Source organism: Eurytemora carolleeae, unplaced genomic scaffold, assembly GCF_000591075.1.
Source record: "Eurytemora carolleeae unplaced genomic scaffold, Eaff_2.0 scaffold33, whole genome shotgun sequence".
NCBI lineage: Eukaryota > Metazoa > Arthropoda > Copepoda > Calanoida > Temoridae > Eurytemora > Eurytemora carolleeae.
Window position 1 is genome coordinate 92,321 of NW_019396220.1, and position 10,940 is coordinate 103,260.

At 31.1% G+C, this 10,940-nt stretch overlaps 2 long non-coding RNA genes across 2 annotated transcripts; both read left to right on the forward strand.

The window, feature by feature from the left end:
* Positions 1–1,349: 1,349 nt before the first annotated feature.
* LOC111698534 (uncharacterized) lies at positions 1,350–2,604 on the forward strand. The gene is made up of 2 exons (XR_002764552.1): positions 1,350–2,370; positions 2,447–2,604. It is a non-coding gene; the product is annotated as an uncharacterized LOC111698534 (long non-coding RNA).
* Positions 2,605–6,701: 4,097 nt separating this feature from the next.
* On the forward strand, positions 6,702–10,604 carry LOC111698536 (uncharacterized). Its single transcript, XR_002764553.1, has 2 exons — positions 6,702–6,811; positions 10,483–10,604. It is a non-coding gene; the product is annotated as an uncharacterized LOC111698536 (long non-coding RNA).
* The last annotated feature ends 336 nt before the right edge of the window (positions 10,605–10,940 follow it).

Genomic DNA, 10,940 nt, shown 5'->3' on the forward strand with positions numbered 1-10,940 from the left:
AGCGTAATTTTCCTGCAATGCTTGATTCACAACGGTACCCTTAAAAGCTTTGTCTGACGAAGTATTAAAACGGCAACATTTTCCACATTATTGATCAGATAAATGCTTCATGAATACCGTTGTGAATCGGACAATGCAATCTTTTCATGAATGGTCACTTAAAATTACGCTTACAGTCCCTTTAAGTGACCTTTGTTCAAATACCTCTTATCAAGAAAAGGAGCAACTACGTACTTAAATTGTTCATGATCAGTTTTAATCTTTTTCAAGTCAAACAGTATTTTTTGGGGGGTTTCAGTCTTCTTTAGTGAAATCATGCATTTGGAACATTTTTTACCTTTGCATTACAATAATAATATTTCCTAACTGAGAAAGTCTAATTTTAGGAAGAAATCTTTTTCTAAATTCCGTGTAAAAAGAGATGGAGGCCAGGGGGAATATTTTGTTAGAATATGCCATATAAATATTCCTTCCCTTAGTTATATTGCTGTCCAAATAAAACTTGTAAATCTAAAGAAAAGTCATTCTTGTTATTGTTTTACTAACCATGTATTCTCTTCTCACGCGCTGCTGCTTTATATACAAGATTAAATACAAAATTATATAATTGGTTGTGTTTATCTTTTCTTTTACAAATAGTTGAAACAAAGATTTTGATTGAAGGGACTGTAACATATAGATATATAAATAATCTATAATACTTTATGGACTGTAAGTGTAATTTCAAGTGACACTCCATGCGCACAAAGATGGCAATGTCCCATTGAAACGGTAGCCTTAAACAGTCTGATCAAGTATAAATTATATATTAATGTTCATCAGTTTGAAAACTGATAATTTTAAATTGTGGCTTCTCTGCAAAAATGACTTGCGCATATCTCCTGCAGGAATATCGGAATTATATATTTTAAACCAAGAAAAACGACAATATCTTCAATATTATTGATCAGAAAAAGGCTGTGAATCTGGCTATAGCCATCTTTTCATGAAGGATCACTTAAAATTACGCTTACAGACCCAATTTTATACATCTTACAATATTCAAACCAGATTAAAATATGAGACAGTTATACACGTAAAGATCAAGAAACTGTGATTTTTCTCCAAAGCAATTCTTTTGCAAAAAAACAGTTGAGGAATTCAATTATATATTAATCTCCGAATATTTCAGTTTCTCAATATATAATAACAAAAACGTTATTGCAAGCTATTAATTACATTTACTTTGATGTACAAACTTACAAAGTAGATATATACAGTGACTGTGCATATTTATTATACAACATTATTTAATTCCTCTAAATTCAACCTTACATTTGTTAACCATTAATTTTAAGACCTCTGCAAAATGTCGTCTTCAACTTGAATCTCCTCTCGGAGACAGCCAAACCAAATTTTCAGCCCGCAATTCCCTTTGTACTCCGTCCTACGGAGCTTAAAATATTTTCGTTATTGTGAAATCATTAAAGTTAAGCAAAATATTTTCATAAGAAGCAATTTTTCCGCTTTCATTGATTTTAAACCTATACAACTGAGCTTAAACACCGACTGCCTAAGTCCCCAGGCAAACTGTCTGAATGCCTAATTTGTACGTTGTCAAACAAAGTCTGTTAATACACTTCCAATTGTTTGATTTTTTGCACTTTTGTTTACACTTCTAAATAATTCAAAGAAAATCTACACATTTAAAAATATTTTCGCACATTTGAATGGTCAGCAGCTATTCATTTTTCTTGTTCATATGTTTCTGACATTTTTTTAATACTCCTCTTTTCTATACACTTATTAGTTAGTACTAAATTTTAAAAATATTTTATTTTAATTTTCCTTATTTCTAACCCTAAGCCTACTACATGACGTCTCTTTTACTTAAAATAGACGTCCCTCTATTTGCTTTTTGTGTCAAAAATATGTAACATTTGATACAGTTTTAAAAATACCTGGGGCTCTGCTTCACTAATCTGCCAAAAAATTGCACATGTTTAAAAGAAAATATCAAAATACAAAATTTTGAAAAAAAATGACAAATAATGCATTTTATAGAAGCCTTAAAAAGCCTCAAATTCAAGAAAAATAGAAAATGTGCAAAGATCAGTTTATAATTTAAGCACTTGCAAGTTAGAAAAGTTAAAAAAACTCTGACAGCCTCAGATCAAAGGTTTTTGAGTTATGTCCAAAAAAAATTTTGGGGGTTGGGGGGAGGCACCAGTTGGAATAGGGTTAAAGATTAGATCTAAAACATTTCCCATGGAATCTAAAATTCGTATAATTCAATCTAATTCAATCTAATTCAATCTAGAAATCTTAAATAATATTTTCTGCAGGCAGTTGACAACACTTTATCCAACATTTTCAATCAAATTGACTCTGGTAGGATTGTTTATTTTATTTATACATTTAATTTTAAATATTTTAAAAAGTATATCTACTTAAGTTTTGATTTTAGCCTTAGATAAGAAAAAACTTGACAAAACTGTTGTTGAAATTAAACCTGCAATAGAAGACTTACCAAACCTTAAGACAGCTGAAACTTTCACAGATCAAATCTCAAATGTGAAGAATGAAAAGGAAAACCAACACTGGTCTAAAATAAAGTCTGCCAGGCTAACAAAAGGTAGTCCACAACAGCAAAATGGAAACCAACCACAAACCGACTTGGTACGGTTTGCAAGTGCAAAATCTGAATCTGAAAAATCTTCGAAGGGGTCTTTTCTCGAGTCACTGGATGAAGAATTAAAGATAGAAATTAACAAAAAGGTAAGTTTTTTTTAACGTTTTGAGCTGACTAATTTTGGCAAAAAATTAACACATTGACACAAAGCAAAAAGAAATTTAACATTATTTAAGAATTAAAACATAATGAGAGAAAAAGTACTTTGCACAATTAAAAATAGAAAATAACTATTAACATTATTTTAGTTACACCACACTCTTAAAGGCGGCCACCCAAACAGACCAAAAGGCATTGGTAGAAGGCATTGATTTGTCTTCAAGGCATAGGTTTCGGCCCCCTGAAGGCAGGGTATAACAGAGATGGTGGGCTTGAATAGACCAGTAAGGCATGGGTGAAGGCGTTTTTCAATAGTTGCCATATCATATTACTAATATAATGGGTATGCATCTGTCCAGGGGTCCATATGTTGCTATCTATCTGTCTAACTATCTCTCCTTAATCTCATATTTTTCATATTTTTATTCAACTACAAAGAAATTGTTGTAAACTTTATAATCTTTTTTTGAAAAATTATGTAATGCGATAATCTGATTCGATTATCGCATGATGGCAGAAACCGTTTTATAGCATTTAGATAAGTTGGTTTAATTACGGTCATTAATCAAAACTTCTGTCAACATTATGAGCGGAAGCATTGCCTGTTAAAAAGTGTTATAAACAAGAAAAACTCTTATATCTGATTGACCCTTTAGGAAATTTAGATTTTACCGGAGTTTTTGTGGTGATGAAGTTACGGCCGTTCTCCCTTCAAGATTTTGCTCTGAAGGCTTCATTGTGCTTGTCATCCACCCACTTAAAAAAATAAAGATCTTCTTTATTATTGTTCTTTAATCTAATAAAAAATCACTCATATATATATATATATATATATATATATATATATATATATNCAACTGCATATAATTTGTGAACATTTACATGATTTGTACACTTTGAACTCCCTTTCAGGCTGAAAGGGACTGAAAAAATTCATACCGAGAGATTCCTCTCTATATATTCTATTCTCTATGGCTTTAAACAAAAGGATTGTTACCGATGGCTTTCTGAAGTTTATCGTTGGTTTCATCAAACTCGATCTCAAAGTTGTGAACTTTTTTCCCGTAATCACGGATATCCACATCAGCCTGAAAATTTTTTGTAATTAAAGAAATGTTTTTTTTGTGGATTTTGGTATGTTATTTCTATTATGATTTTTATTATTTTTATTTCTATTATTATTACTACTACTATTATTGATATTTTCATTATTATAATTATTATTATTATTATTATTATTATTATCATTACTATTATTATCAATTAGCTGAAAAATTTGAAATTTGAAATCCCCCGGCCACCCATGAGTGTCCACAAAAATATTTCAGCCCAATCGGTCCAGCTGTTTGGCCGGCTATAGACAACATATAAATATGCGAATGTCTTGTTTTTATAACAAATATGCCATTTTTTATATATTGAAAATAAAAGCAAGTTTTATATAGATTTTTTGGTATTTTTGAATTCGGTAATTTTAAATTATTAATAAGTAATTTTCTTTTTGTTATTGATTTAGGAAATAAAAAACATCCACAAGGTTAACCAATGTTTAACAGGATTAAATTGTTAATCTCTTTAATTATTTTTCTTCAAGAAACTCTAGGATGGCCATTTTATGTAGAAATATCTGAGCAGTTATCGACACACATACTTAAAGTAATTGTAGAAACGAAAGGCTTAAATGGAATTTGCTGGGTTTTTGTAACTGACTAACTAACGGATATGCAGATTAAAGAACAATCGGGAACATGGTCTCCATGATGCAAGAGGGTTGATAGTCCTACGCCCAAATTCTCCAAAAGAAATTCTTCTATGGCAGTACTTTCTTCGGAATGTAAAGCATAAATAAGAACTGATGCAAATTATCTTGCAGCTACAATTTTTTAAAAACTAAGGAATGCTCGAAACTGTTTCTATTCCATGTTAAAATAAATAGTTAAATGCTCTCCTGGGTAATTAAACACGCTGAGAAATAAAAATGCATCTGCTCGGAGACGGCGTCATAGCTTATTTGTCTAGAATCGAATAATATATAATAATCTGTACTAAACGCAAATGAAAATCTCGATTATTTTTCAATTCCTCTTCGTTTAAAAAACGTTTAAGATGAATTATCTTTATTTTTGAAAATTGAGATGAGATTCCTCGACAAAGTTAAGAATTTAAATAACTAAAAGTTATTTAATTTAGTAGAAAACTCACGCAGTTCAAGTCTGACTGTATGGTTCCAGAGGAGGGAGGATTCGCAAATATGCTGTTTACTTGGACAAGGTTAAACACCAGCTGGAAAAGTACAAGGGGAGGGTCTGGTTCACTGGAAGGAAGACTGAGATGTTGACCACCCAGCACATGGGCAAGAACTCTGTGTTAAAGGTGCCCCACGAGATTGCTGCTCTGCTCAAGCTACCTGACCCTTCGGAGTACACTTTCCATCCCTTTAGGAGGCCCTGCATGGGGTACTAGAGGCTACAATCAAGCAGACCCTATCTGCCTTACCTACTGCTAACGGGACAAACATCAATCTTAAAGTTATTGTAATTAATAACGTGTCTGGAAACATTACTATTTTGATAATAATAGTTAGCTTAAATACACTTCTTTTGTAAAAATGTGAGAGTATTGTTTAGTCTGCGTTCCTTTGTTTAGGCCAAAATAACAATATTTCTTTCATGCATGGAATTAAGGTGGATCTTCTAAATAATCCCTAGGGATTATTTAGAAAAAAAGACGGGGACAATTAGAAATTGTACACGAAAAAAATAAAAATTTGTGATGTTAAGTTCGGCAAAGCGACATAAATTTTTTTTGACACTTTTTACACTCTTACTATGAGAAAAGTTTCAATTTGTAAAAGTATCCGTCCTCCTCATTGGGATGTTTTTAGAACTGTGAACTTTTGAATGACAATAGTAAAATAATTTTTCTTTTTTTGTGTGAAAGCTAACCTTTCCCAAGGGTGTAGTATTTTTTGAAGAGTTCCCCCCCCTATCAAAAAAAATTGTCGATTACAAATTCTCAATTATGCAGTGTTGAAAAAAGAACATTTTTAATAATTTCTTGGATGTAAACATTATGAATTACCATTCGCATATACAAAGCCCTTAATTGTATAAAACAAATAATTTTGGAAAACATATTTTTGAGAGTTTGAAAAAATGCTAAATTGAAATGTATCTTGCAGGTAGACAGAGGTGATGAAATAACTATGAATAATTTGAAAAAATTTGAAAACTTGCAGACTTTGGAGTTGATTTATGTCATATCATCCAATTCCTTGGAAGCATTAACTTAAACAAGAAAAAAATCTTAAAAATATGTTTGACATCCATTACCTACATTTGTCTTGGCTGTTCCCTTCATGCATTACTTGTCCCTAGTTCTAACATTTTTGACTAGAAAATTTCACTGCTTGAATCCAACAGATATAAACTAGGTTCGGTGCATTTGAACAATAAGATTATTTAGCTAAACTTTATTCATTCATATTTTTACACTTACCACTTATTTAGCCAGTATTTATTGATTAAAACTCATGTTGAGTTGAAAAATAAAAAAACAGTGTATTTATAACTGTTGCTATTAAAGGAAGGATAGGATATAGCGCTAAAGGTATTGATCCCAGCACTTGATTTAGGAACTAAACGCGGCATTTGATGACTTACATTGTCATCTTTAATGTGTGTATTTTGAAATAGAAAAACTTTTCATTTAAACCCGTAACCCTTAAAGTGGAAGATGACCGTTAAGGATATTTTCATTATTATAATTATTATTATTATTATTATACAATTGTTTTTCTTTTTTTGTAAAATTGAAAAATCGTTTTATCATTAAATTTATGAATTTCACATTTCTGTTGAAGGTTTTTTTAGTTTTCGCAAATTTTCCAAGTATTTTAATTTCATGTTAAATGGATTGATTTTGGACAGGAAGACGGCAAGGGAAAACTAGACGAATAATAATGGATTCCTATAAATCCCTTCCACCTGACCGTAGAGAGGAATTCGAGATATACGCACAAAATATTCTCAGACATTCAAGGTTATTTGTTTTATACAAAACTATTAAAGGTGCACTGTTCTAGGGCGTATACAGGAATTTGTGCGGGGAATGCCCGGTGCTATGGAAACGCCTCAACACGGAATCGGACTCAAAAAACAGAAACCACTTCCAAATAATTTTTTTTGAGGCGTTTCCTGTTTTTTCAAAAATTATCGGAAATCTCTTTAAATATATTTTTTAGAGGAATTTCCTGTTTTTTTTTAAAAATCCGTTTCCCCAATTTTTAGGTCGGATTCCGGTTTATACCGGTCTTATATTTTTGAGGGATTTCTTAATATTTTCGATCCGTTTCCTCATTTTTTTAGTCCGTTTCCGGTTTTCAGAAAAAGTTTAAAATTCTTGGTACGTTTGTTGATCGGTTTCTCCTTTTTTTGGGTCCTTTTCCTCTTTTTATGGGTCCGTTTCCGGTTTTCAAAAAAAGTTTAAAATTCTCAGTTTGTTGATCATTTTTCTCTTTCTTTCAATCCGTTTCCTCATTTTTGGGTCCGTTTCCGGTTTGCAGAGAAAGTTTTAAATTCCAAGTTTGTTGATCGTTTTCCTCTTTTTTTTGACCCGCTTCCTCATATTTAAGGTTAGTTTTTTTAATAACTTTTAAATTCTCAGTTTCCACATATTTTCTTTCTTATTGAAAGTTTCTTTATAATGAAAAAACACGTAAAATCTCAAAAAATCAATGAAGAAAATATAAAAAATGTGCAATATTTAAAAACCATAAAAAATATATTTTGTCAAAAAACAAGTAAAAACTAAGCAAAGAAATGCCAATCAAGTTTTTTGAAATTGTTTGGTTCTTTTCTAGAACAAGGGCCATCAGCTAGATCCTTCTGTTCTCGTTCCTTTTTTTCCCAATCATTCCGTTCTGTCCTGTTCCATTCCGTTCTTATATGTAAAAACAACCATCTTGTTCCATTCTGTTCTTGGTGTTCTTAGTCAAAGAACGGTTACATCCTCCGTTCCGTTCTTAGTCAAGAAGATAGATAAATTATTACATATACTATATAGTGACTAATTATGACTTGTAAAGTTGTTTATAAAATTTGAATATTTTTTTACGCAAAAAAAGAAAACGTTTAGAGAAAAAATTCTGAAAGTAATTTTATTTGATATTATTTTCAGACTAATTACACGAAGTGTAACCCACAATATTTAACGAATATCTTATTTTGTTTTTCATGTTTGTTTTTCTTTTCTCTTTTCCCCCCTGCATTTCAAAATAAAAGAAAAATATCGCTTTTTAATTTTTCTCTGTATCACCTCCTTAAAATAAGAAAAATATAAATTTTTCCATTTCCCCGTAACCCCCCCTTAACGCAGGTGATTTAATTTTCTTTGATTTAAACTTCGTCGCAATATTTAATGAACTGCGGGATGAATTGAAGAGGATAGAGAGGGAAAAAAACTGTTGAGAACCTATAACTAGCATATCCCAGACGATATAAACTCTGGGATGAAGTGAAAAGGACAAAGAAGACAGAGCTGGTGAGATCCGGTAAGGAGTTTATCCCTGACTATTGACGACGCATAACTCACTCACTGCGTGGATGGATGACGAGCACAATGAAGCCTTCACAGCAAAATCCTGAAGGGAGGATTTCCTTAACTTCACTACCACGTAAAGTCCGGAGTCACCGAGCATCGAGAGACAGAAAGCTCGAGCGCATGATTCTACGATAAGAAAGAAGCCATCCTCAACGACTTTTTCTCTTTTAGAAATTTTGAGAATTTATCATTTCCGGCTATAACCATTATAATGGTTTCACCCTATCTCTGCTGGGGTACTTGAAAACCAGGATATGCTGGGGGGGGGGGTCAATTTGACCCCCCCTCTAACTCCCATGTTTTATGTCAAAATATGACAAATGATACATCATTGGAAAGCTCTTGTGCTCTACTTTTAGAATCTGCAAAAAATTTGCAAATTTGCAAAAATTGAATTTTTTATCGCAAAATCCAGTTATATAGTAAAAATGTTTGCAAAAAAAAATTTGTCCAAAAAATGAAAAATTATACATTTTTGAAAAGCCCTTGACCATGCCATTTCAAATATGCAAAAATTTTTGCAAAATTTTAAATAACCTGATTTTTAATCAAGAAAAACTAAAAATGTGCAAATTTCCTTTGACAGGTTGTTTGCAAAAAATTTGAATTTTATCAAAATCTGACAAGTGGAAGTGGGTCAAAACAAAGATTTAGTTTGCTACAGGAAAAAGCTGTCATTCAGGCAGTGTGCCTTAGAACTCAGGCAGTTAGTATTAAAGCCCGGTTTCAGGCCTAAAGAAGCCCCCCCCCTGGACCAGTGAAATCTATTGATTTCAGGGGTTTTCAGGCCCCAAAGGATGCTGAGCACCCTTCTGGAATGTGACAGAAGTTTTGATTAACGACATGATTAAACCAAATGATCTAAATGCTATAAAATTGTTTCTGCCACAAGCAATAATCTTTATCAGATTACCGAATTTCATATTTTTAAATAATTACACATGCTATATAAAAATTATAATGCTCATAGAATGTTTCATAATATTCTCAAAAAATGTTTCCTTAAATATATCGTGGTTCCAAATACACTGGATGTTTTTTTAAGTACTATTAAAAAATGTCGTCTTTAACATAATTCGAAGAATTTTCGAAAGGTGTCTTCTAATTTCATATAAATTCTGTAAATGTATGTTCATTTTTTCAAATTTCTCAATTTTCCTAAAAAATGTTGTGATTAATATAAATTTTATCTAAATTATTATGTGTAACACGAAAAGTACTGATCCATAGTATTATCAAAAATGTTGTTTTTATTATAACTTGAGAAATTTTTCAATACGTGTCATTTATTTAACAAATTCATCCCGTAATGTTATTAAATATGTTCTTCATGAACCGGATACTAATTAGTACATCATTCACATTAAATATAATTGATTGATTGTTTGATAAACGTTTATTGCTGCAGTATCTTAAAATCTACATTAAATATGTATACTCCGTAACTAAACTAATGTGATATTTACAAAATATATCTTTTAATACAAATGTTAACATGCAAAACTTAACGGAATATAAAATATTTAATTTAAAAATCTTTATTTTTGAATTTATAATCTTTGATTAAAGCAATACATTTTTTGAAATTTTACCAGATTTTACCAGATAATCAAAATTGGTGAATTTAAAAATATTTCCCATAAAAGGTTTTGCTAAAATCAAAGATTAAAACAAAATAAACAAAGTCAATTTGGGAAATTAATTTTTAAATAGCCTTCTTACTGTGTAAGAAATGTTTTATTGTAAAACAGAAATCTTTTAAACCAATTTATGAGTCATTATAAGTTACAAATCATGACAATCTATAAATAATATTAATCTTAAGTAAAATTCTTGTGACACTATGTTAAAAAATGAAAATGTATAGCGGGGGTTCTTTTACTGGATAGCGGAGGCTCTTTACTGCATGGCGGAGACTTGGTCTGCATAGCAAATCTGGGAGGCTCGTGTCTGCATGGTGGAGGCTCATGGCTACCGAGGATTCCATCCCTCTTGAATCAGGCTTGCATCTCTTTCTATAAAGGGTGTTTCTTCTCAGAAATGAAAATTTTAACTGGTATTTATCCACCGAAAAGGATTATTAAGTAAAGCTAAAAAAATGTTTTGTTTAGAGTTGGATTTAAACCAAGATCTAATCGAGGAACCAGGGTTATTCATCAACAAGACTGGCAAACCTGAAAGTAGAAATCCCAAATTGTACAAAATGTTTAAATAAATACAAAATGTAATATTATTTAAGGGTTGCTCTAAAATCTACTAATCCAAACTAAGTAAACAATTTTACAAATAATTTTAAGTTCTAAACAAACTCATTTTTTACAATATGTCCTTTCCAAGTTTTTCCTAAACTGAGTAATCATTAAGAAATTCCTTAATCGTAGCCTATAGTTAAACTTCCAGTTACTTGCAAAACTTAGTAAATCCATGAAGTTAGTACAATCCAAGAAGTTAGTACAATCCCTGAAGCTAGTACAATCCATGAAGTTAGTACAATCCAAGAAGTTAGTACAATCCAAGAAGTTAGTACAATCCAGAAGTTAGTACAATCCAAGAAGTTAGTACAATCCAT